This window comes from Henckelia pumila, chromosome 4, assembly GCF_033568475.1.
Source record: "Henckelia pumila isolate YLH828 chromosome 4, ASM3356847v2, whole genome shotgun sequence".
In the NCBI taxonomy this organism is placed as follows: Eukaryota; Viridiplantae; Streptophyta; class Magnoliopsida; order Lamiales; family Gesneriaceae; genus Henckelia; species Henckelia pumila.
The window spans coordinates 228,438,546-228,466,338 of record NC_133123.1 but is presented as its reverse complement, the minus strand read 5'-3'; the positions used below and the strand labels follow the sequence as shown (position 1 = coordinate 228,466,338).

Here is a 27,793-nt window from a genome sequence, read left to right as displayed (position 1 = left end):
AAGTGTCGGGCATGCACCAGATCGGAAGCTCCAATCCCAGTTCGAAAGTTCCGATCCCAACGTGTCACGCATTCATGCATCGAGCTGGATCGAAAGCTCCGATCCCGAGATCGGTGGTTCCGATCGTCACCGGATTTTGCCCTATAAATAGGGGTCTTCAGATTCATTTCTGAATACAAATTCTAAAGTTTCCTTCTTCAATTATATATAGTGTGAGGTATACACTTGAGGACCCTATCGATTAATAGAGAGGTTCTGGAATAACAAAGGTGTTGTTATAGTCCTCCAGAACGAGCGACTCCAAAGGGCTAACTACGAACGAAGGTATGGTTCGGGAATCGTATTAAGTTTTGGGAGTATTTATTAGCTTAATTAAGGCTTATAAAACTTGTGTAGTGATACGATGAACTTTTGATTATAGGCTTGGAACCTAGGTCCTACTAGACTCGAACTAGCTTAGAGGTACGCACACATGGACTGAGATTACCAATGAGTATACATGTTTATATGTTGCATTTACTTTGCATTATTATGTGGCATGATGTATGTTTTACTGCTTTCCATATTAATATGTCATGTGCACATATACATTGAGCCTATATCTTGATATACCTGACTATAGAGCCTCTCAGCTCTATACTTGTATATAGTCTACCACTGGGAGGCGGGGACATGTGTAACGCCCCGTTTTTATCTTAAATGAGTTTATTTGAGTTAATCGGAGATTACAGAGTTCACGAACCGACTCGATTTTGATCAGGGTCTATTTTGCAAATTTTGGATTTTTTAGGGACTAAAACGCAAATATCGGTTTTATTAGATATTTATAAGGGAAATGACTAGTATTATTCATTCATCACCTTCCCTTAGCCGCCTCCCCTCCATTGAAACGCTTTAAACGTTTCTCCAAGCTCCCAGATTTCAGTCCGAGCTCGATCCGTCCGTTGGAATTTATTTCTGAAGGCAGATTAGCGATCACTGCAGCGAGAGCTCCGTTATATCGTAAGTTTTTCTACGATCAGATACATTCTAGTATTTGGATGTTGTTAGAATCGTTCTAGATTCGAGTATGTTGTTCTCTACAGAGTTCTGATTGTTTATTATCTGTCGGTTTTGAATTAGAGCGACGTTCGGATTTGTTATGATTTTTGGAAGCCATTTTCGAAAATGTGGATTTTGAGATTGATGGGTTTGCTTTGTTTTGGTTGTCTTAGCATTGTTATGAGGTTATATCGCTATTGAACTGCTGTCTGCGTTGTCGGTTTGTTCAGTTATAGCCGTTATACCGTCAGTTTGAGTTTTGGAGATTTGAACCGTTTTTGAAGTTGTTGAACTTGAATTGTAAGTTGATCTTGGTTATTGATCTTGTATTTCATCAGGACAGATTCGTTTGGAGTTTGTCAAGCCAGAGTTAACAGTATTTTGATCATCAAGAGTTGGACGAAGATCGGTAAAGAGTTTTACCTTGAACCGTTGTTGTTGTTTAGGTTGTATAGTCGTTGATACAATCTTTTGTTGTAGCTTGTCCGGAGTTGGATCTACGGCATTGAAAGGTAAAAGCAGTCATCGTAGCGGGATAGCATACTCGGGATAGTTGGTTCTCGAGTTTCCCTTAAAATCACATATTGCATCGATACTGGTTCTAGTTTATAGAACCTGTATTTTGTTGATTATTTGAATGAATTATATGGCTAAGTTCCTTTTGTTCCCATATGCATTCATATTGAGCCAGCACTATTGTTTCGATGGGCAGAACATCCCTTTTGTTAGACGTTTGGGAGCTATAGTCAAGTGGCCTAGGATGTAGTCGTTGCGCCTAGTGCTAGCATACTCATTATAGTTGCTCAAAGTCTAGAGGAGTGGGATACGTGGCACCACCTCGATTGGTAGAGTCAGTGAGTCGTCACGTGATCTCATTCTCGGGATCCCAAAAGCACAGCAAAAATCCTTTGTTTATCAGACTTGATATCCCGATTTAAAGACATGCATTTCATTACATTGTTATTGATTGTGTTGTTGTCTTGGAAGCATGTTTATTGTTGTATTACTTGATATGTTGCTTTTACTGGGATTATCATTCTCACCGGTTATCCGGCTGTTGCTTTGTTTTGTATGTGTACTTGGCAACAGGAAGGGCAGGATCAAGTCAGCATAGACCTGGTTAGCGTCCAGAGCAAGAGATAGAAGTGAGACTCGTTTAGAAGTCGAATCAGCATGTCAACCTAGTTATGTTTTGCGAACATGTTTATTCATTCGAACTTCTCGTAATTGTTTTGTAAGCAAGAATCGATGTAGGTACTACCGTATTGAATGTTTCTCTTCCCTAAACCTTTCTTGTATTGTTTTGGCATGTCAAATACTCTTAATGCAAGTGTTTAGGTTTTGATTGAGTTTATTTTAGTGCCTTCACTTTTCTGGGCGAGGGGACGGCGCGGGCGCGCGGTTGTTGGCGCAGGCGCGCGGCCTCTTTGCGAGGTATGGGCACGGGCACTCTTACTTAGAGCGCGGGCGCGCTGGTTTTTGCGGGGCTTAGGCGCGGGTGCACTGATGTCAGAGCGGGCACGCGAGCCTCCTTTAAAAAAAAATATTATTGGTTTCTTGTTTACATATCGCTTGTTCTCTGATATTAGTTGATTAGAAACGAGGTCCACATTAAGTGGTATCAGAGAAATAAGATTCTTGGTTGAACTAGAGTGAGCGGGTTGATCGAGTCTGCGTGTATTGGCTCATCGCATGTGTTTGAATTATTTTAACTGTGTACTTAATTCCATGCGAGCATGCTTTATTATTGAAATTATTGAATTACATGATTTTGTGATTTAATTTGTAAAGCATGATCTACTTGAGATATAACTGTTTCTGTTATCGACTGGTATCCGGTATTTCAAGCGGTTGTAAGGGCACTGATTGTAGCGATTGAGATATCTCGTGTCCTAAACTTTGATTATCAGATGGGTCCTCGTCGAGTGATAAACAGAAACACACCGCCAGTTATCCCTGCGACTGAGCAAGCTAGCACTGAAGTTGATCAGTTGGATGCTTCAGCAATGCCTATGGAAACCTTGCTGAAGAGGTTTCAGTCGTTCAATCCGTCGTTATTGATGGGTTCAGAAAATCCAGTTGACTGCGAGAGTTGGTTGGATGATATTGATCAGCTGTTCGTTTCCATTGATTACACAGATTACCGCAGAATCAGGTTAGTCATTCATCAGCTACGTGGGGTTGCTAAGAGCTGGTGGATCATGACAAATAAAGCAATGGAGAGTAGAGGTACGGAAGTTACTTGGACTCTTTTTAAATCTAAGTTTTATAAGCGGTTTTTTCCTATCTCGTATCTCAAAGATAAGGGAGCAGAGTTTGCCAATCTGAGGCAAGGGAATCTGAACATTGAAGAGTACGTGGCTAAGTTCGATAGTCTGTTGCGTTTTGCACCGTTAATTGCCGGAGATGAAGAAGCTAAGGCAGATCAGTTCATAAATGGTTTGAACCCCGAGGTCTTCACGTTGGTAAACACCAACAGGTCTAACAACTTTGCGGATGCCATGAATCACGCAAAGGGAGCAGAAGCAGGCTTGTGGAGGCAAAGAGGTAACCAGGTAGCACCTCAGCAACAGAGGCAGTATCAGAACCCACCATCTTAGTATCAGAATCAGCCACCGCAGCATCAGAACCAGCAGCAAAGGTATGAAGGTGGAAACAGTGGGGGAAACAGAAAGGATCAGTACAAAGCAAGAGGTAAACAGTTCAAGAGGCAGGGGAACAGTTCTTCTAGTTCCAGTGGTTCGAAGCAATTCGGTTCAGGACAGAGTTCTGGATCTTCAGCCATGTACTGCATCAAGTATGGGGGAAGACACTCATCGGATCAGTGTGTGGGAGTCTTTGGTAATTGTAACACCTGTCAGCAATCGGGACACTTCTCTAAGGTGTGCCCTCAGCGTAGCAGAGATAGAGCTCAGAGCGGAAGTTCATCTTGACCTGCTACTCAACCCGAGAGGCAGTCTTCTGCAGTGCACTCCTTCAAGCCTCAGCAGCAGAACAGACAGGGAGGTAACTCTAGTGCGAACCAGCCTCCGAGACAGCAGGCACGAGTCTTTGCTTTGACAGAGGATCAGGCTCAGGCTCAGGCTCAGTCAGCACCTGATGATGTTATAGCAGGTAACTGTTCGATTTTCGGTTATTCTGCTCATGTTTTGATAGATACAGGTGCTTTCCATTCCTTTATCTCTGAGAAATTTGTGTTATTGCATGCTTTGCCAACTGAATTGTTGCCTACAGTAGTAGCTGTTACTTCACCTTTGGGTGGAGGAATTGTTTCTGTCAGACTAGTCAGGAACTGTGAACTTTGTTTTGAGGGGAATTTGTTAGAATTCGACTGTATTGTGCTTGGGTTATCAGATTTTGATTGTATTGTCGGTATAGATGCTTTGACCAAGTACAGGGCAACAATTGATTGTTTTCTGAAGGTTTTCAGGTTCAGACCTAAAATGGCAGACGAGTGGAAATTCTTTGGTAAGGGTTCTCGATCTAGAATCCCTTTGATTTCAGTGTTATCTATGACTCGTTTGTTACAGAGAGGTGCAGAAGGATTTTTGGTTTATGCGGTTGATGTACTGAAATCTATCCCAGCTTTGGTTGACTTACCAGTGGTTAGAGATTTTGCTGATGTGTTTCCGGAAGATGTTCCTGGATTGCCACCTATTCGAGAGATCAAATTCAGCATCGATTTGGTGCCAGGTACTCAACCTATTTCAAAAGCTCCTTATCGTATGACACTTATTGAATTGAGAGAGTTGAAGGAGCAGCTTGAGGATTTGATTGCCAAGGGATACATCAGACCTAGTGTATCGCCTTGGGGTGCTCCTGTGCTTTTTGTTCGGAAGAAGGATGGTTCTATGCGGCTCTGTATCGACTACCGCCAATTGAATCAGGCTACAGTTAAGAACAGGTATCCTTTAACCCGAATAGATGACCTTTTTGATCAGCTACAGGGTTCTTCTGTCTATTCTAAGATTGAACTGAGGTCAGGCTATCACCAGTTGAGAGTGCGAGAGGAAGATGTTCCTAAGACCGCATTCAGAATGAGGTATGGTCACTTTGAGTTTATAGTCATGCCGTTCGGTTTGACTAACGCTCCAGCAGTTTTTATGGGTTTGATGAACCGTATATTTCAGTGTTATTTAGACGAGTTCGTCATTATCTTTATCGATGATATTCTTATTTACTCGAAGAACCGTACTGACCATGCAGAGCACTTAAGGACCGTACTGCAGATTTTGTGAGTTGAGCAGTTGTTTACCAAGCTGTCTAAGTGTGAATTCTGGTTAGATCGAGTTGTCTTTCTCGGTCATATTATTTCTAAAGATGGGATTTCTGTCGATCCCAACAAGATTGAAGCGGTTATGAATTGGCCTTGACCGACATCAGTACCTGAGATCCGAACCTTCATGAGTTTAGCTGGTTATTACCGTCGTTTCATCGAGGGTTTCTCGTCTATTGCCAAGCCTATTACCCAGCTGACTCAGAAGAATGCTCCTTTTGTCTGGACTGCAGATTATGAGGCTAGCTTTGTTGATCTGAAGAGGATACTGACCAGTGCTCCGATTCTTTCTATTCCAAAGGGTACTGGAGGTTTCACAGTCTATTGTGATGCTTCTAACCGAGGCTTGGGTTGTGTTCTTATGCAGCATAAGCATGTGATAGCGTATGCATCGAGGCAGCTGAAACCGCACGAGACTCGTTATCCGGTTCATGATCTTGAACTAGCCGCGATCGTCTTTGCTCTGAAGATCTGGCGTCACTATCTGTATGGTGAGTCTTTCGAGATCTTTTCTGACCATAAGAGCCTTAAGTACTTGTTTTCACAGGCAGAGCTGAATATGAGACAGAGAAGATGGTTAGACCTGTTGAAGGATTTCGACTGTGAAATCAAGTATTATTCGAGAAAGTCGAATGCAGTTGCAGATGCCTTGAGCCGAAAGCTTTGTTCTTTATCTCTTTCTACTATTGGTGTTTCTCAGTTGATCAATGATTGTTGCCCTTCTGGTTTAGATTTTGAAACAGATAGGGAGACTATCAGAGTATTTGCTATTCAAGTCGAGCCGGAGTTGTTTGTTGCAATCAGAGAAGCACAGAAGTCTGAGCCGAGCATTCAGATTTCAGTAGAGAAAGTTAGATCGGGACATTAGTCTGAATTCCAGGTTAGAGATGATGTTTTGTTTGTGAATAACCGTGTTGTTGTGCCTGATATTTCGGAGTTGAGATAGCGTATTCTCCGAGAGGCTCATTGCAGTCGGTTTAGTATTCATCCTGGAGGTCGTAAGATGTACAACGATCTGAAGATTCAGTTTTGGTGGAAGAGAATGAAGAGCGACGTAGCGAGGTTTGTATCTCGGTGTTTGAATTGTCAGCAGGTGAAAGCAGAGCGGAAGCGACCAGGAGGTCTGTTGCATAGTCTATCTGTTCCTGAATGGAAATGGGATCACATTTCCATGGATTTCGTCACGAAGCTACCACGATCCGTTCGAGGATGCGATGCCATTTGGGTAGTGATCGACCGATTGAAGAAGTCTGCGTGGTTTATTCCGTACAGGATGACGTATCGTCATGATCAGATGGCTGAGTTGTATGTTAGCAATGTTGTGAGATTGCATGGGGTGCCGAAGTCGATCGTTTCAGACCGAGACCCTAGATTCACTTCGCACTTCTGGCACAGTCTTCAGGAGGCACTTGGTACTCGATTGCATCTGAGTACAGCTTATCATCCTCAGACTGATGGACAGTCAGAGCGGACTATCCAGACGTTAGAGGATATGCTGCAAGCGGTAGTGCTAGACTTTGGCACTAGTTGGCGGAATTCTTTGCCTCTTGTCGAGTTTTCTTACAACAACAGCTTCCAAGCGAGTATCGATATGACGCCTTTTGAGGCTTTGTATGGTAGAAAGTGCCGATCTCCGTTGTTTTGGGATGAATTGTCCGAGTCACCAAATTTGGGACCGGAGATGCTTAGAGATATGACAGAGCAGGTTAAGATCATTCAGACCAGAATGAAGTCAGCTCAAGATAGACAGGCCAATTATGCGAATGTCAGGCGTAGACCTCTGAGTTTTGATCAGGGAGACCGAGTCTTTCTGAAGATTTCACCTTTCAGAGGCACTGTCATATTCGGTAAGAGAGGGAAGTTATCTTCGAGATTCATCGGGCCGTATGAGATTCTCGAGAAGATAGGCGATCTTGCCTATAGACTTGCACTTCCTCCGTCTTTATCTGGTATTCACGACGTTTTTCACGTCTCTATGCTGCGAAAGTATCATCCAGATCCTTCTCATATTCTTCAGCCTGACGAGGCCGAGTTAGACGAGACTCTGAGCTACTTTGAGCGACAGATTCAGATCCTTGATCGGAAGGAGAAACAACTCAGAACCAAGTCGATTCCATTGGTGAAAGTGCAGTGGAGCCGTCACGGCGTCGAGGAAGCAACTTGGGAGACAGAATCTGACATGAGACAGCGATTTCCGGAGTTATTTGGATGACGTGAGTTCTTCTTACTGTCTTTAGTCTTTATTCTATCTTATGAGTTGTAGTTCTTGTTGATTTCGAGGACGAACTATCTTCTTAGTGGTGGAGAATTGTAACGCCCCGTTTTTATCTTAAATGAGTTTATTTGAGTTAATCGAAGATTACAGAGTTCACGAGCCGACTCGATTTTGATCAGGGTCTATTTTGAAAATTTTGGATTTTTCAGGGACTAAAACACAAATATCGGTTTTATTAGATATTTATAAGGGAAATGACTTGTATTATTCATTCATCACCTTCCCTTAGTCGCCTCCCCTCCATTGAAACGCTTCAAACGTTTCTCCAAGCTTCCAGATTTCAGTCCGAGCTCGATCCGTCCGTTGGAATTTATTTCTGAAGGCAGATTAGCGATCACTGCAGCGAGAGCTCCGTTATATCGTAAGTTTTTCTACGATCAGATACATTCTAGTTTTTGGATGTTGTTAGAATAGTTCTAGATTCGAGTATGTTGTTCTCTACAGAGTTCTGATCGTTTATTATCTGTCGGTTTTGAATTAGAGCGACGTTCGGATTTGTTATGATTTTTGGAAGCCATTTTCGAAAATTTGGATTTTGAGATTGATGGGTTTGCTTTGTTTTGGTTGTCTTAGCATTGTTATGAGGTTATATCGCTATTGAACTGCTGTCTGCATTGTCGGTTTGTTCAGTTATAGCCGTTATGCCGTCGGTTTGAGTTTTGGAGATTTGAACCGTTTTTGAAGTTGTTGAACTTGAATTGTAAGTTGATCTTGGTTATTGATCTTGTATTTCATCTGGACAGATTCGTTTGGAGTTTGTCAAGCCAGAGTTAACAGCATTTTGATCGTCAAGAGTTGGACGAAGATCGGTAAAGAGTTTTACCTTGAACCGTTGTTGTTGTTTAGGTTGTATAGTCGTTGATACAATCTTTTGTTGTAGCTTGTTCGGAGTTGGATCTACGGCATTGAAAGGTAAAAGCAGTCATCATAGCGGGATAGCATACTCGGGACAGTTGGTTCTCGAGTTTCCCTTAAAATCACATATTGCATCGATACTGGTTCTAGTTTATGGAACCTGTATTTTGTTGATTATTTGAATGAATTATATGGCTAAGTTCCTTTTGTTCCCATATGCATTCATATTGAGCCAGCACTATTGTTTCGATGGGCAGAACAGCCCTTTTGTTAGACGTTTGGGAGCTATAGTCGAGTGGCCTAGGACGTAGTCGTTGCGCCTAGTTCTAGCATACTCATTATAGTTTCTCAAAGTCTAGAGGAGTGGGATACGTGGCGCCACCTCGATTGGAAGAGTCGGTGAGTCGTCACGTGATCTCATCCTCGGGATCCCAAAAGCACAGCAGCAATCCTTTGTTTATCAGACTTGATATCCCGGTTTAAAGACATGCATTTCATTACGTTGTTATTGATTGTGTTGTTGTCTTGGAAGCATGTTTATTGTTGTATTACTTGATATGTTGCTTTTACTGGGATTATCATTCTCATCGGTTATCCGGCTGTTGCTTTGTTTTGTATGTGTACTTGGCAACAGGAAGGGCAGGATCAAGTCAGCATAGACCTGGTTAGTGTCCAGAGCAAGAGATAGAAGTGAGACTCATTTAGAAGTCGAATCAGCATGTCAACCTAGTTATGTTTTGCGAACATGTTTAGTCATTCGAACTTCTCGTAATTGTTTTGTAAGCAAGAATCGATGTAGGTACTACCGTATTGAATGTTTCTCTTACCTAAACCTTTCTTGTATTGTTTTGGCATGTCAAATACTCTTAATGCAAGTGTTTAGGTTTTGATTGAGTTTATTTCAGTGCCTTCACTTTTTTGGGCGAGGGGACGGCGCGGGCGCACGGCCTCTTTGCGAGGTATGGGCGCAGGCGCGCTGCCTTAGGCGCAAGCGCGCTGTTTTTTGCGGGGCTTAGGCGCGGGCGCGCTGATGTCAGAGCGGGCGCGCGAGCCTCCTTTAAAAAAAAATATATATTATTGGTTTCTTGTTTACATATCGCTTGTTCTCTGATATTAGTTGATTAGAAACGAGGTCTCACAACATGTATGTCTGATTACTCAGGTGTACTAGAAGAGTGTGGTTGTAGTAGCCCGTACCCAATTAAAGTGATTAAAAGATCAATTAAGCAAATTGGGAATCAACCAGAACGGAAGCTCCGTTGGCAGGAACGAAAGCTCCGATGGAGATCGGAAGCTCCGGTGTGCAGCGGAAGCTCCGGTGTGCAAAGAAAGCTCTGGTATTATTACGTCATGCATGACGTGTGAGACATCGGAAGCTCCGGTTCAGAACGGAGGTTCCGATCGCCCCTATTCGTTGGCAGCCAATCAGATTTTGACACGTGGTAGATAAGTGAGAACGGAAACTCCGATGGCGCATTGGAGGTTCCGTTTGTGTTCTATAAATATAGGGCCGAGGATTCAGTTTTAATTACCAATTCCGCGAGTTCTCTCTCTATTTTGGGCTTATTTTAGTAGCTTTAGCCTTCCTAGGCTTGACCCGGTGGTCTGCAAGGCATTCGGGAGGCACAACGGAGTTGTGCCCTAGTTCTGGAGGCATCGACATCAAAGGGCTAACGACGGACGAAGGTATATTTTGCTTCCTAAAAATATTTAGGAGTATGCAATAGCTTAGTTAAGGCTTTTAGAGCACTATAATGATATTAGTATCATTTGGCAGTATAGTGTGGATTATAGGCGTGGACTTAGAGCTGGTAGCACTTGCCTAGTATTTGAGGTACGAAAGTACTGTTCGAGATATCCTGACTGATTATGCATGTATTATGTGACTGCATGATTTATATGCCATGATTTTATGCTGCATACATTTGCATCTTGAGCTATCTCTTTTGAGATGTCTGTTAGTAGGGTTTTACCCTATCCTGTTAGTGGATGGACTTCCATCGATTTGGGTCCCGCGTATCCACTGGTATTTCGGTATGTGAGCCACCTCCTGAAGCGACGGCACAACGTGCTACATACCAGGGCCCGGTTTGTCTCTGTTATCTGGTTCTTGACCTCTAGTCAGTAGGCGGTACACTTGCATTCATGTATACTCATACTCTCGTGCTGAGCGTTTTATGCTCACGTCTCGTACTCTGTATTTCTGGACACCCTATTCCATGGGGCAGGTTTGCGTTTGGATGAGGCGGGTGGATCCCAGAGGAGCTAGGCAGTGGTTGGCCAGCTGGAGCTTCGTCTAGGTTTTTATTCTGTTGTTATTGGGTTGTTACAACTTTCGATTTGGTTGTATGACTATTCAGATATTTACAGATTCCTTTCCTTGGGATTGTATTATTGTTTATGGTTTCCACAGCTTATTCTGGTTTACTGTTTGATTAAGTTAATTGCATGTCTAAGTTCTGTTTAGTAGGTGATCTCGGTAAGGGTCACTACATTTATGGTATCAAAGCATGCATAGTATTCTTGTGATTTAGATTCTGCATAAGATAACCGCAAGGTTAATTTTGTAGATGGCGGATCGTGATGATCAGAGTAGCCATGGCAGTATAGGTGGACGTTGGGGCGATGCTGACCGGGAGCGTCGTCGAGAACGCCATCATCGTCGCTAGGATGATCAGCGTTTCTGTGTGCGCCAATTCTTATCTATGGGTCCTAAGCCCTTGGTTGGAGGCGAGTCTCCGGAGGATGCGGAGAACTGGCTAGACCGCATGGAGACGACTTTCCAGACTTTCCACTGTATTGAGGAGCAGAAGATGGAGACACTTGGTTATCTTCTGGATGGACGAGCCCGTAGGTGGTGGAGATTTACTTCTGCACCCTTTGTTGCGGCGAGAGGAGTGGCCACCTGGGCCGAGTTCCGCACAGCTTTTCAGAAGCTGTATTTTCCTCTTGCACTCCGTCAGACAAAGTCGGGTGAGTTACTGAGCTTGCATCAGGGACCTATGTCTATTGAGGAGTATCAGCAGAAGTTCTTCGATCTGTTAGCCTATTACCCCGAGATTATTGACAGCTCTGAGATGAAGTACAATCGGTTCCTTCAGGGCCTTAACCCTGAGATTCATGACCGTGTGGCGGTCGGTGATGACATGTCCTACGAGGGTTTGGTGAGCCGTTGTCACCAGGTGGAGGATAACATTCGGCGGAACAGGTCTTTCTCTCAGCCTAGACCTGCGAGTTCTTTGGGTCCCCGTGTGCAGTCTTTCAAGAAGTCCGGATCTACTTCTTCTTCCTCTGGTTCTGGTGGTGTTGTTCGTTTTGGGAAGAAGGACAAATGTAATCATTGTGGGAAGAACCATCCGACCGACCGATGCCGCAAAGCTTCTGGGGCATGTTTCCGATGTGGAGAGGTTGGTCATCTCCAGAGGGATTGTCCATTATCCGGGGGAGGCGGTTTTGGTTCTAGTTCAGGATCGGGTTCTCAGACCACTGTTCAGCAGAGGTCACAGGGACAGCCTACTGGGAGTTCTCATTTGAGGCCGCGGGCTTTTGGCCAGGTTTTTTCCTTGAGGCATGATTAGGCTGTGGAGGAGAATGAGAAGGTCATCGCAGGTACATTTCTACTTTATGGTATACCTGCTCTTGTACTTATTGATGCTGGTGCATCTCATTCCTTCATTTCTGCATGTTTTGTTAAGAGGCATAAGTTACCATGCATTGCACTAGACGTAGCAGTTTCTGTTTCTACTCCGACGGGTCAATCTGCTTTGGCTAAACATCTAGTGATGGGTTGCCCTTTAGAGTTCTAAGGGAACATTCTGATAGCGAATCTCATGGTTCTTGCGATGGATGATTTTGATTGTATTCTGGGGATAGACATGCTGACTACCTATCGAGCTTCAGTGGACTGCTATCAGAGATTAGTACGCTTTCAGTCGGGAGAGAGTGATAGATGGTTTTTATATGGTGAGGAAGCACGACCCCCGATGCCTTTGGTATCCGCTTTGAGAGCCTGTCGAGCTCTAGAGTCTGGCGGGGAAGGTTACCTTATCTATGCAGTTGATTTGTCCGCTGAGAGCGTTGGGCTAAAGAGTATTCCGGTTGTGGATGAATTCCCAGATGTTTTTCCTGATGAGATTCCTGGTTTTCCTCCTGTTAGAGAAGTTGAGTTTGGCATAGAGTTGATGCCAGGTACTTATCCTATTTCTCGAGAACCGTATCGTCTGGCTTCGTCAGAGATGCGAGAGTTGAAGAATCAGTTACAGGATCTTTTGGACAAGGGGTACATTAGTCCTAGTGTATCTCCTTGGAAAGCTCCTGTTCTCTTTGTGAAGAAGAAGGATGGGTCTATGCGGTTGTGCATTGACTATCGGCAGCTGAACCGAGTTACTGTGAAGAACAAGTATCCTTTGCCTCGTATTGATGACTTGTTTGACCAGCTGCAGGGTACTTCAGTTTACTCCAAGATTGATATCTGGATATCATCAGATTAGAGTCCGAGATCAGGACGTAGCCAAGACTGCATTTCGTACTCGCTATGGGCATTACGAGTTTCTAGTGATGCCATTTGGATTGACTAATGCACCGGCTATATTTATGGATCTGATGAACCGTGTCTTCAGGGAGTATTTGGACAAGTTTGTCGTGGTCTTTATTGACGACATTCTGGTGTATTCGCGTAATGCGGACGAGCATGTTTCTCACTTGCGGTTGGTACTGCAGACTCTTCGGGATGAGCAGTTGTATGAGAAATTGAGCAAGTGTGAGTTTTGGATGGGTCGAGTGGTCTTTCTTGGCCATATCATATCCATGGAGGGGATTTCTGTTGATCCGAGCAAGATTGAGGTTGTGCTGAATTGGTCGCGTCCAACGACGGTTGCTGAGATCCGTAGTTTTCTGGGTCTAGCAGGATATTATCGTCGCTTCATTCTGAACTTCTCTCAGCTAGCTCGATCGTTGACGCAGCTTACCCGTAAGGGTGTTGATTTCGAGTGGTCCTTAGAGTGTGAGGAGAATTTTTGTGAGCTTTGACGACAGTTGACTTCTGCGCCGGTGTTGGCATTACCGTCAGGATCTGGAGGGTATGTGGTGTACACGGATGCTTCTCTTCAAGGGTTAGGTTGTGTCCTGACTCAGAATGGGCATGTGATCGCATACGCTTCTAGACAGTTGAAGTTGCACGAAGACAATTATCCAGTTCATGATTTGGAGTTGGCAGCCATTGTGTTCTCTTTGAAGATCTGACGTCATTATCTGTATGGCGAGAAATTTGAGATCTTCACTGACCACAAGAGTCTCAAGTATTTGTTCACTCAGGCGGAGTTGAACATGAGGCAGAGGCATTGGACGGATTTGCTTAAGGACTATGATTGCGAGATTAAGTACCATCCGGGAGCTGCTAATCTCACTGCTGATGCTTTGAGTCGCAAGGTGCGACTATCCGCACTTCAGACTTGTTCTATGTCTAGTGCAATCAGAGAGTGTTATTCTTCATGGTATACCTTCAAGCACAAGAAAGGTATGCAGGGTATCCAGATGTTTGCGATATTATCTGAGCCAGCTTTGTATTCGCGGATTCGGGATGCTCAGATGTTTGATTCAAAGACCCAGCGTTTGGCTTGTCTAGCTAACGAGGGTAGCACGTCTGGATTTCACTATCAGTCAGATGATTTTCTGTGTTTGTCTGGTAGGCTTGTGATTCCGGAGGATGTAGAGTTGTGAGAGGAGATCTTGTCTCAGGCACATCGCACTAAGTTGAGTATTCATCTAGGAAGCAACAAGATGTACAAGGATCCACGTACTCGGTTTTGGTGGAAGGAGATGAAACGCAGCGTGTATCAGTATGTTTCGAGATGTTTGGTGTGTCAGCAGGTCAAGGCAGAGCACCGATGACCTAGAGGTTTGCTTCACAGTCTGCCTATTCTTGATTGGAAATGGGAGTTTATCACGATGGATTTTGTGATCCATTTGCCGGTATCCTCGAGGAATTGTGATGCTATCTGGGTTGTGGTGGACCGACTCACCAAGTCAGCGCATTTCATTGCCTATAGCCGAGAGTACACTGTAGATCGTATGGCGCGGTTGTACATTCAGGAGATCATTCGACTTCATGGAGTCCCTGTGAGCATTGTCAGTGATCGAGACCCCAGGTTTACTTCTAGATTTCGGGGGAGTGTTCAGCGTGCGATGGAAACTACTCTCAGTTTGAGTACGGCCTATCATCCAGAGACAGATGTTCAGTCAGAGTGCAATATTCGTACTTTGGAGGATATGCTTCGAGCTTGCACTATGGACTTTGGTACAGCCTGGCAGGATCATTTGCCATTGATTGAGTTCGCGTACAACAACAACTATCATACTAGCTTTGGGATGACACCTTTTGAGGGGTTGTACGGGCGACATTGTCGTACTTCACTCTTCTGGGAATAAGTGGGGGAGAGACAGACTGAGAGACCGGATTTTATCCAGTAGGCAGCAGACATTGTTGATCAGATCAAGAAACGGATTAAGATTGCACAGGATCGTCAGGCCAGCTATGTTAATACCAAGCGTAAGCCTTTGCAGTTTGATGTTGGGGAGAAAGTGTTTCTGAGAGTGTCACCTTTCCGCAGGATTCTCAGATTTGGCCTTAAGGGCAAATTGTCTCCCAGATTTATTGGTCCGTTTGAGATCCTAGAGAGCATTGGCGATTTGGCATATCGGCTAGATTTGCCACCGTATCTGTCCAGTATTCATGACGTGTTCCACGTATATCTGTTGCGACGGTATGTGGCAGACTAGTCTCATATTTTGCAGCCGTCTGAAGTTCAGGTAGATAAGGATTTGACCTATGTTGAGAGACCTATTCGTATCCTGGATCATAAGGATAAGGTCTTGCGGAATAAAGTCATTCCTCTGGTTTTAGTTTAGTGGCAGCGTCGAGGCACTGAAGAAGCCACTTGGGAGCTCGAAAGCAGGATGCGTACAGAACATCCTGAGTTGTTTTGATTTCATTTTCGAGTTGTATTCAGTTATGAACTCTGTAAACGTTTGATTTGAATAAAGAAAGTTTTTGCATGTTGTTTTACATTCAGTACTTAAGATCTGATTTCGAGGACGAAATATCTTAAGTGGGAGAGAATGTAGTAGCCCGTACCCAATTAAGGTGATTAAAATATTAATTAAGAAAATTGGGAATCAACCAGAACGGAAGCTCCGTTGGCAGGAACGGAAGCTCCGATGGAGATCGAAAGCTCCGGTGTGCAACGGAAGCTCCAGTAGTATTACGTCATGCATGACGTGTGAGACATCGGAAGCTCTGGTTCAGAACGGAGGTTCCGATCGCCCCTATCCGTTGGCAGTCAATCAGATTTTGACATGTGGCAGATAAGTGAGAACGGAAGCTCCGATGGCGCATCGGAGGTTCCGTTTGTGTCCTATAAATATAGGGCCAAGGATTAAGTTTTAATTACCAATTCCTCGAGTTCTCTCTCTATTTTGGGCTTATTTTAGCAGCTTTAGCCTTCCTAGGCTTGACCCAGTGGTCTGCAAGGCGTTCGGGAGGCGCAACGGAGTTGTGCCCTAGTTCTGGAGGCATCGACATCAAAGGGCTAACGACGGACGAAGGTATATCTTTTGCTTTCTAAAAATATTTAGGAGTATGCAATAGCTTAGTTAAGGCTTTTAGAGCAGTATAATGAGATTAGTATCATTTGGCAGTATAGTGCGGATTATAGGCGTGGACTTAGAGCTGATAGCACTTGCCTAATATTTGAGGTACGAAAGTACTGTTCGAGATATCCTGACTGAGTATGCATGTATTATGTGACTGCATGATTTATATGCCATGATTTTATGCTGCATACATTTGCATCTTGAGCTATCTCTTTTGAGATATCTGTTAGTAGGGTTTACCCTATCCTGTTAGTGGATGGACTTCCATCGATTTGGGTCCCGCATATCCACTGGTATTTTGGTATGTGAGCCACCTCCTGAAGCGACGGCACAACGTGCTACATACCAGGGCTCGGTCTGTCTCTGTTATCTAATTCTTGACCTCTAGTCAGTAGGCGGTACACTTGCATTCATGTATACTCATAATCTCGTACTGAGCGTTTTATGCTCACGTCTCGTACTCTATTTTTTTGGACACCCTATTCCATGGGGCAGGTTTGCGTTTGGATGAGGCGGGTGGATCCAAGAGGGGCTAGGCAGTGGTTGGCCAGCTGGAGATTCTTCTAGGTTTTTATTCTGTTGTTATTGGGTTGTTACAGCTTTCGATTTGGTTGTATGACTATTCAAATATTTACAGATTCCTTTCCTTGGGATTGTATTATTGTTTATGGTTTTCGCAGCTTATTTTGGTTTACTGTTTGATTAAGTTAATTGCATGCCTAAGTTCTGTTTAGTAGGTGATCTCGGTAAGGGTCACTACAGTGGTTGTACCCAGAGGTTGATTCGCGAGGTTGCAGCACTCATGTGGCGACTGTAATGAGCATGACTTATCAGATGACCCATTACCAGCCATCACAATTGCATGCATCATATATATATGTTTACTCATGTTTATGTACTAGGCGTTAGTCGCTCACGTCCTAGTTATTATCTTGGACACCCCATTCCACGGGACAAGTTGCATGATGTACGGAGCTGGGAGTTCGAAGCAGGACTAGGGAGCAGGAGCCATGGGTGGATATTTTATACAGTAGGATTCGATATAGCTGTATAATGACAGTTTATATTTTAGTTATTTCGATATGGTTGTATCACTATTGAATTAAGTCTTGAACTTTTGTACTAAGTTGATATGTAAATTATGAGTTATGTTTCTGCATGTTTTACTCTGTTAAGTGTTTATGGTTTAATTAAGATTAATGCATGCCATAGTTGCCAGTTAGTAGGTGATTCAATGCAGGGTCACTACATTTGTGGTATCAAAGAATGCATAGATTTTGGGATAGTACATGGGATTTAGTTTAATCTGGAGTAATTATTGCGCATTTGGGATTTAAATGTGCAAATCTTTTTCAGATATGACCAATAGAGGTGACGAGAGTCATGGTAGTGTTGGCCAGGCAGGAGGCCATCATCATCATCATCATCATCGCCATCACCATGAGGGTAGACGTCGCTATTCTCTCAATAAATTTTTGCATATATGATCTAAACCCTTGATGGAAGGCGAGAATCCCGAGGAGGCAAGAAACTAGATGGCCAGGATCGAAAGTGCTTTTCGAGATTTCGAGTGTACTGAGGAGCAGAAAATGGAAGTTATTGATTTTGTTCTTGATGGACGTGTACACTTATGGTTGGATGGCAAGGCTGTTCAGGTACGTACTGAGAGAGTACGTGTGACTTGGGAGGATTTCCGTCAACAGTTTCAGAGACTTTATTTTCCTCCAGCTGTCCGTCAGGCACGATCTATGGAGTTGCTTAGGCTGAGGTAGAGATCCACGACTATTGATGAATATCAGCAGCGATTCATTGATCTGCTACCTTACAGTCCTCATATCAATGAAGGTGATGCGTCCAAGTATGATCTATTTTTGCAAGGGCTCAATCAGGATATTTATTCACAGGTGGTTGTTTGTGATGATCCGACATCATACTACTACTACTACTACTACTACTACTACGACTACTACTACCACTACTACTACTACGACGACGACTACTACTACGACCACCACTACTACCACTACTACCACTACTACCACTGCTACGACTACTACTACTACTACTACTACTACTACTACTACTACTACTACTACGATGACTACTACTACGACCACCACTACTACCACTACTACGACTACTACCACTACTACGACTACTACTACTACTACTACTACTACTACTACTACTACTACTACTACTAATTATTTTGGTTCTTGCGGTTCGCGAGGTATGTTCGAGTTTGGAAAGAATAAGAAGAATGACCGATGTAATCACTGTGGTGGGAAGCATCCTTCAAAAGCATGTCGGAAGGCATCTGGTGCTTGTTTTATCTGCGGAGAGCAAGGGCATCTGCGGAAGGATTTCCCTACTCGTATGTGAGTTTCTAGTGGATCGGGATCACATGTGGGATCTCAGGCTTCTACTCACCCACGTCAGCCGCCAGCACCGCCTAGTTCTTCTACTTAAGAGATTGCATGTTGGCAGATACCTTTATGTTATGTGGTATTCCTGCACTTGTTTTAATTGATACTGAAGCGTCGCATTCCTTTATTTTTAGTCATTTTGTTAAGAGACATAGATTACCTTATGTATTATTAGACTTGGATTTAGTTGTATCTACTCCGCTGGAGCAGGAGGTAGTAACTAAGCGTCTATGATGGGTTGCCTTTTGAAGTTTGAGGTCCATGCGTTGTATGCTAATCTGATGATTCTAGAGATGACAGATTTTGATTGTATTTTGAGAATAGATATGCTGACTTTGTATCACACTACTGTGAATTGTTATCAACTTATGGTACAGTTTCATCCGGTTGAGGGTGATAGCTGGTATTTCTATGGTGAGGGAGCATGACCTCCGATGCCACTTGTGTCGGCTCTGAAATAATGTCATGTCTTAGAGTCAGGTGGGGAGGGCTACCTCATATATGCAGTTGATATGTCCACGAGTAGTCAGAATATTGATCAGTTACATGTGGTCAGCGAATTTCCTGATGTATTCTCTGATGAGATTTCTGGTTTTCCTCCGCATAAAAAGGTTGAATTTGGTATTGATCTAGTACCTGGAACAACGCCTATATCTCAAGCACCTTATCTTCTGGCTCCATCAAAGATGAGAGAATTGAAATAGCAGTTGCAGGATTTGCTTGATAAGTGATATATTCGTCCGAGTGTTTCTCCGTGGGGAGCACCTGTTTTGTTTGTCAAGAAAAAGAATGGATCAATGCAATTATGTATTGACTACAAGCAGTAGAATCATGTCACCATCAAGAATAAGTATCTGTTGCCACGAATTGATGATCTGTTCGATCAATTACAGGGTACTTCTGTTTATTCGAAAATAGATATGAGATCAGGATACTATCAAATGCGGGTACGAGACTCAGATATTGCTACGACTACTTTTAGAACCAGATACGGGGATTATGAATTTTTGGTGATGCTAGTCGGTTTGACAAATGCACCAGCAGTCTTTATGAATTTGATGAATCAACTATTTTGAGAATATTTGGATAGATTTGTCATAGTCTCCATTGATGATATTCTTGTCTATTCTCACGATAGGGATCTATTCTCACGATAGGGAGGATCATGCACATCATCTAAGGAATGTTTTACATACGTTACAGGACAAGCAGCTATATGTGAAACTGAGTAAGTACAAATTCTGTCTTGATCGGGTGGTATTTCTCGGTCATATGATTTCAAGTGAAGGGATATCTGTGGATCCAAGAAAGATCAAGACAGTGCTGAACTGGTCTCGTCCGCCGACGGTTGCTGAGATCCGACGTTTCTTGGGTCTAGCTGGTTATTACCGTTGGTTTATCGAGAATTTTGCACAGTTGGCCAGGCCTTTGACATAGCTTACACGGAAAGATGTTGTCTTCACGTGGTCCTCAGATTGTGAGGAATCGGAGTGTGTATCAATTTGTTTCTGGATGTCTTCTTTGTCAACAGGTCAAGGCTGAACACCGACGACCAGGTAGTTTATTGCAAAATCTTGAAATTCCCAAATAGAAGTGAGAGCATGTGACTATGGATTTCATCACCCACTTGCCCATGACTTCACGTCAGTGTGATGCTACCTGGGTCATTGTTGACCATTTGACGAAATCAACACTCTTCATTCCTTATAACCGAGAATATTCTTATGATCGTATGTCTAGCTTATACATCCAGGAGATAGTGCGATTGAATGGAATTCCGGTGAGCATAGTCAGTGACAGGGATCCGCGGTTTACCTCAAGTTTTTGGGGTAGTTTTCAGCAAGCATTGGGTACCACTCTGAGTCTGAGCACTGAATATTATCCGGAGACTGATGGACAGTCAGAACGGACAATTCGTTTTCTTGAACATATGTTGCGTGCTTCTACGGTGGATTTTGGCTTGACTTGGCAAGATCAGTTATCTTCGATCGAATTTGCCTACAATAACAGTTATCATCGCAGTATTGATATGACACCCTTCGAAGCACTGTATGTTTGCCGATGTCGTACTCTACTATTTTGGGATGAGGTATGAGAATGACAGGTGGAGGGTCCCGAATTGGTACAGCAGATTGTAGACAAGGTAGATTTGATCAAGTGAAGGATTAAAGCTGATCAGAACAGAAGAGCCATTTATGCTAATATTCACCATAGGCCACTTCAGTTCGAGCCTCGTGAATATGTATTCCTTTGAGTATCACCTTTCCGGAAGATGATGAGGTTTGGGTTGAAAGACAAGTTATCACCTCGGTATATTAGGCCTTTCCAGATACTGGAGAAGATCAGAGACGTTGCTTATTGTTTGGCGTTACCGCCATATCTTTACAATATACATGATGTCTTTCATGTGTCGTTACTTCGACAGTATATAGCTGACGAGTCACATACTATCCAGCCTACTGACGTTCAGCTAGAACTAGATCTGTCATACGTCGAGCGACCACTCCGTATTCTAGACAAGAAGGAGAAAGTGCTTCGGAATAAGATTATACCACTTGTGATGGTACAATGGAAACGCCGAGGCGTCGAAGAAACAACTTGGGAAACGAAAATCCGTATGCAAGCAAAATATCCTGAGTTATTTGCTTTGTATTATTGATTACCATGTATCAGAGTAATTACAGTTTGATATAATAAAATATGGTTTTGTGTTTCATATTATTATCTTGAACATTACTTTAGAGTTTATTTCGCGGACGAAATATCTAAATTTGGGGAGAATGTAGTAACCCAGGTTCCATGATAAGATACTAATATGATAAACATGATTATGGATTAGTATTTAACCAACTCAAGGGTTTATTGGGCCTCTGAAGAAAGAATATGGCTTAGTTGCATGGACAGGATCGGAATCTATGATCTATGAACGGAAGGTCCGATCCCAGCACTTTGGAAGTAACGAAATGAACTGGTTCAGTTTGGAAGTAAGGCCAGGATCTGAAGCTCCGATCCTTGATCGGAAGTTCCGTTTGCTGTCAGCAATCAAGCCCCAATGACTCAACCACGAGTTTTGACAAGTGTCGGGCATGCACCAGATCGAAAGCTCCGATCCCAATTCGAAAGTTCCGATCTCGACGTGTCACACATGCATGCATCGAGTTGGATCGAAAGCTCCAATCCTGAGATCGGTGGTTCCGATCGTCATCGGATTTTGCCCTATAAATAAGGGTCTTTAGATTCATTTTTGAATATGAATTCTTAAGTTTCCTTCTTCAATTATATATATATTTTGAGGTATACACTTAAAAGCTCTATCGGTTAATAGAGAGGTTCTGGAATAACAAATGTGTTGTTATAGTCCTCCAGAACGAGCGACTCCAAAGGGCTAACTACGGATGAAGGTATGGTCCGGGAATCGTATTAAGTTTTAGGAGTATTTATTAGCTTAATTAAGGCTTATAGAAATTGTGTAGTGATACAGTGAACTTTTGATTATAGGTTTGGAACCTAGGTCCTACTAGATTAGAATTAGCTTAGAGGTACATACACATTGACTGAGATTGTCAGCAAGTATACATGTTTATATGTAACATTTACTTGGCATTATTATGTGGCATAATGTATGGTTTATTGCTTTTCATATTCATATGTCATGTGCACATACACGTTGAGCCTATACCTTAATATATCTTGACTATAGAGCCGCTCAGCTCTATACTTGTATATAGTCTACCACTGGGAGTACCGCGACGGCGGGGACATGTATGTCTGATTACTCCGGTGTACTAGACGAGTGTGGTTGCACCCAGAGGTTGATCCGCGAGGTTTTAGCACTCATGTAGCACCTGTACTAAGCATGACTTATCAGATGAACCGTTACCAGTCATCACGATTGCATGCATCATATACATATGTTTACTCATATTTATGTACTGGGCGTTAATCGCTCACGTCCTAGTTATTATCTTGAAAACCTCATTTCACGGGGCAAGTCGCAGGATGGACGGAGGTGAGAGTTCGAGGCAAGACTAGGGAGCAGAAGCCATGAGTGATATTTTATACAGCAGGATTCGATATAGCTGTATAATGACAGTTTATATTTTAGTTATTTCGATATGGTTGTATCACTACTGAATTAAACCTTGAACTTTTGTACTAAGTTGATATGTAAATTATGATTTATGTTTCCGCATGTTTTACTCTATTAAGTGTTTATGTTTTAATTAAGATTAATGCATGTCATAGTTGTCTATTAATAGGTGATTCAATGCAGGGTCACTACACATACATTCCATATATCTCCTTACCAAAAAAGTTATATATAATTACCGAGTCAATTAATTGAAACAATTAGTTATTAGGATTTAAGTTGGATAAAAATCATTTAAATCTATAAATGATTTTATATATTTGGTCACCATATTACATATAAATTGATTATTAGAGAACTATCGTCTTTTGGTCTTATGATTTATTCACTCATACGTTGTATTATATAATATATAATAAAATCATTGACGTAGATTAAAATACTATTAAAAATTTAATAATGTTAAATACATAAGATTACTACTACTTCTAAATGTTTTACTTGGTTAAATTTATTATTTATTTTTTGAATTTGTTTACAAATATACTGCAATAATTTAATAAAGTTTGATTAAAAAAGAGTTAATTTATAAAGTATGTGTAGTTGTATAAAATTTCTCTATAATAATATATCGTTTCATCATATTATATTGCAAATATTGAATTATTAATATGATATTTGATTAAATTGACTAAAAACAACTTGGTATCGCGTCCGTAGTGCGTGCTTTTTTCCTAGTCTATATATATATATATATACATTAAATATTAATATTAGGATTATCATTATTTAATAATAATAATAATAATAACCCATTTTAAATAATAATAATAATAATAATAATAATAATAATAATAATAATAATAATAATAACTTGTAAACCAAGTACATGCGTTATATACGTACATAAAATATATTTTTATAAATTTTTGTTTTAACTCTTAGATTCAGTCCCTAAGTTCAATAATCACTTAAGATTCACTCCTTATGTTAGAAAATTTTTGTTTTAACTCTCAATTCTCATATTTTTTTCATGTATGAAAATTGGTATACAAAATTACATATATGGTACTAATATATGATATTTGAGTACTAGCAATTTTAGTTCTGATATAAATAATAAGATTTTGAATATAACATTAGAATAAATTTCTTAAATCAAAAGCTTTCTATTCATACATGTTTATGTAAAAATATTTATATTAAAGCATTTGTTCATTATTTGATACATGAGTATTTTGAGAATCACAAAAATTAACAATTTATGTGTACTAACTTAAGAAATTTGAGTACAAAAATTCTGAACTTACGTATTGATTTATATATTTTTGGCATCAATTGCCTCAAATTGAGTACAAAATAATTATTATATTTTCGGTTTTAGAGAGATAAAATATAACACAAAAAACTTTATACCAAGAAAATTTATTTTTATACCAGATTCGAAACAGGGAGTACTGAAATTTCATACATTTGTACCTGGTTTTCAATTTTTGACACTTATTTTTCACTTCGAAAAATGATTTGTTGCCCATGGAGTATGGACAAACTTTTTATCAATTAGGTAGTATAGAAAAAAATAAAATTTTGACAAAGATTGAATCCTAATCAAACTTATGGCATGGGGATATTTTTACCAAATAACTCTAAATTATAACTTTATTTATATAATTTTGACAGAGACTGAATCCTAAATTTGATTTGAAACTATTGTATATAAGATTAAATTCAAAAGTTTTCCAAGCTTTTATTCGCATATAGATTAGGCTAGATAGTAAAGTGGAACTTTAAACTTCCACAATATATTTATATAAATATCATTTCAATAACCAAACATGAGATTTAATAACATATCAATTCATCAATGTACTCATTTAAATAGAAAGTATGTTTTTTTTTTTTCACTTCTGAATATTCTTAATAAATATGTTTTGTGAAACTAATCTCCTACTTAAACTATATATATTTTGTGAAACTAATATCTTATTTGAACTCTTACGTTCTATGTTATATATTAAATATTATTTAATAACATATCAATTCATCTATATACTCATTTAAATAGAAAGTATATTTTTTTGGCTTCTGAAGGTTATTAATAAATATGTTTTGTGAAACTAATCTCCTACTTGAACTATATATATTTTGTAAAATTAATCTCTTATTTGAACTCATACTTTCTATGTTATATATTATTTAACAATAATAATGATAACTTGTAAGTATTTATATTTCTTTTCTTTTCTTTTGTGTTCTATATCCGGGTCGTCGCTAAATTCTTCTTTCCTATATCAGTATTCCGTCCCTTGACTATTTCTCTCACAATTAGGGCTTCTATGGAGATTACCAAGACACGATTGGATTTTTATAACTGCAAACCACCGTCGAATTATGTGGCGGGGCTGGGGCGTGGTTCCACTGGATTCACCACGCGTTCGGATATCGGTCCAGCTCGAGCTGCACCTGATAGGTCGATTGGTGTTGGACGGGGTCGTGGGATGGGCCCTGGTGAAGAGGAAGATAAGGGGTATGATGAGAATCAAAAGTTTGATGAGTTTGAGGGGAATGATGCGGGACTGTTTGCATCTGCGGAGTATGATGATGATAAAGAGGCGGATGCGGTGTGGGAGGCTATTGATAAGAGAATGGACTCACGTAGGAAAGATAGGAGGGAAGCTAGGCTTAAGGAGGAAATTGACAAGTATCGAGCTTCCAACCCAAAGATTACAGAACAATTTGCAGAATTGAAGAGGAAGTTGTACTCGTTGGCAGCTGATGAGTGGGACGGTATACTACCTGAAATTGGGGATTATTCATCGAGGAACAAGAAGAAGAGGTTTCAGAGTTTTGTCCCAGTGCCAGATACTCTATTGGAGAAGGCTAAGCAGGAAAAAGAGCATGTAAATCCGAAAAGTAGGGCTGTTGGCGGAACCAAAACTCCTTGGGTTACAAATTTGACTGCCGTTGGTTAAGGGAGAGGAACTGTGTTGTCTCTCAAGTTAGACAGATTATCTGATTCTGTCTCTGGGTTGACAGTTGTGGATCCAAAGGGTTACTTGACAAATTTGAAGAGCATGAAGATTACTAGCGACACACATTTATCTGATATAAATAAATAAAGCTAGGTTGTTGCTCAAGTCGGTAACGCATGCAAATCCCAAGCATCCACATGGCAAAGGTTGGAGGAGGTGGCGGGGAAGATTCCCGTTGCTCAGTGGATGATCAAGAAAGGGTGCGAGGAATGCCCAAAATCCGAGGATGTTTGGTTGGAGGCGTGCAGTAGTGGAACTTGAACTTGCAAATGAGGAAGATGCGAGACTGTTGCTGCAGAGGGCGGTGGAATCCTGCCCCTTGCATGTGGAACTTTGGCTAGCGCTTGCTAGATTGGAGACTTATGAAATTGCAAAGAAGGTGTTGAATAAAGCAAGAGAGAAGCTTTCTAATGAGCCAGCTATATGGATTACCGCTGCTAAGTTGGAAGAAGCCAATGGGAATACTGCTATGGTTGGGAAATTATCGAAAGGGGTATTCGAGCTTTGCAGACGGAAGACCTGGAAATTGACAGAGAAGCATGGATGAAAGAAGCCGAGGCTGCTGAACGAACTGGTTCCATTGCAACATGTCAGGCTATTATTCACAACACTCTTGAGGTTGGAGAAGAGGAAGAGGATAGAAAGAGGACTTGGGTTGCTGATGCTGAGGAATGCAAGAAGAGATGTTCCATTGAGGCGGCAAGGGCAATATACTCGCATGCTCTTACCATAATTTTGACCAAGAAGGGTATATGGCTTAAAGCAGCACAACTCTCGTTTACAGCTAGCGGTGGGTTTTCGGTATACAATATAAAAAATATTGGTATGAAAAAAATTCATACCGATACCGATATGAAAATTACAAAATTTTTGTATGGAAAAAATCGATACTCATATAATATAGATACTGAAAAAAAATTCGATAAACCAAAAAAATGTCTATATAATGAAAAAATTTCGATACGGTATATCAAAAAGTCGGTATTTTGGTTCGATATCCCAATCCTATTTACAGCCCTAAGAATTACTCTTTAAAACGAGTGATATGATATAGCAATGTAACTCTGAATGGCTTCGCTAGTTTGTCTATTTTTATACCATGAAAATATTCAACTTCAAAATATGAACACGGATTCTATTGCTGGCAACCCAAGCAATCATTAGGAGAAAATTTCAAAGTCTATATAATTAATTTCTCGCATTTTTGTTAACATTAATCTAGACACTAGAAATAAAACTCGGGAAATGTGAATATAATCAACAAGTCCAAGAAAATTACACGCTGACACGGTACATCATGTGCAATTCGGTTCTATAATTACAAATGCTTTTCATAATCATATATTACAAAATAATGTTTTTCATGTCCAATAACCATATGTTTTCAAGTAATAATCTTGACCCAAAAAGTATGCTTTCCGCCAAATAACTAATACTTGTTGCAAAAAACAAGTACTTTCTCCGTTCCGATTATATAGTCCTACTATTTTTTTTATACAGATTAATAAAAATCATTGGGAAAATAAATTTTTTATAAACTTTCTATTTTATCTTTATTTAATGTATTAAAAAATGATTACATAATTTTCAAGGTGCAGTTAATAGAGATATATTAGTAAATGAATGTAAAAAATATTACTAAATATGATATATGACTATATATTTGAGACAAAAAAAAAATGTGGACTATATAATTGAGACGGAGTAATATTTTTCATGTGAAATATTGAACTCGATCGATTTCGTGATTGAGTTTGAGGGTTATCTTAATGTCAGATGTAGTTTGACAAACAAAATATGTGCGGAAATATGTCAAACTGCAGATTCAAAACACTGAGTGAATATCAGTTTAGGATGTGTGGTGATGGTGAGTAAACTGAAATGGTACGAGCAATTGTTTATGGATGTTTGGAGATTTCAAACACTCATACGTCACCCCTTTTTCCGCCTCGAAAGGATTTCACTAGAAGACTTTGAATTTTACAAGCAATTTGCAAAACCCCGATCCAGTTTAGGACTTAGACACTACCTAAACAAGAACTCCTAGTATAACACTTCAGTTTCAGTCCTAGACTGATAAGTGAATAGAATGAATACAACTCGAAATTCTTAGCACAAAAATGATCCTACAATGATCAAAATAACACT

The 27,793-nt window shown here is 40.9% G+C and overlaps 1 pseudogene; it reads left to right on the top strand.

Annotated features, from left to right (window-relative positions):
- Window positions 1–24,860: 24,860 nt before the first annotated feature.
- On the top strand, window positions 24,861–26,680 carry LOC140862864 (protein STABILIZED1-like; annotated as a pseudogene).
- The last annotated feature ends 1,113 nt before the right edge of the window (window positions 26,681–27,793 follow it).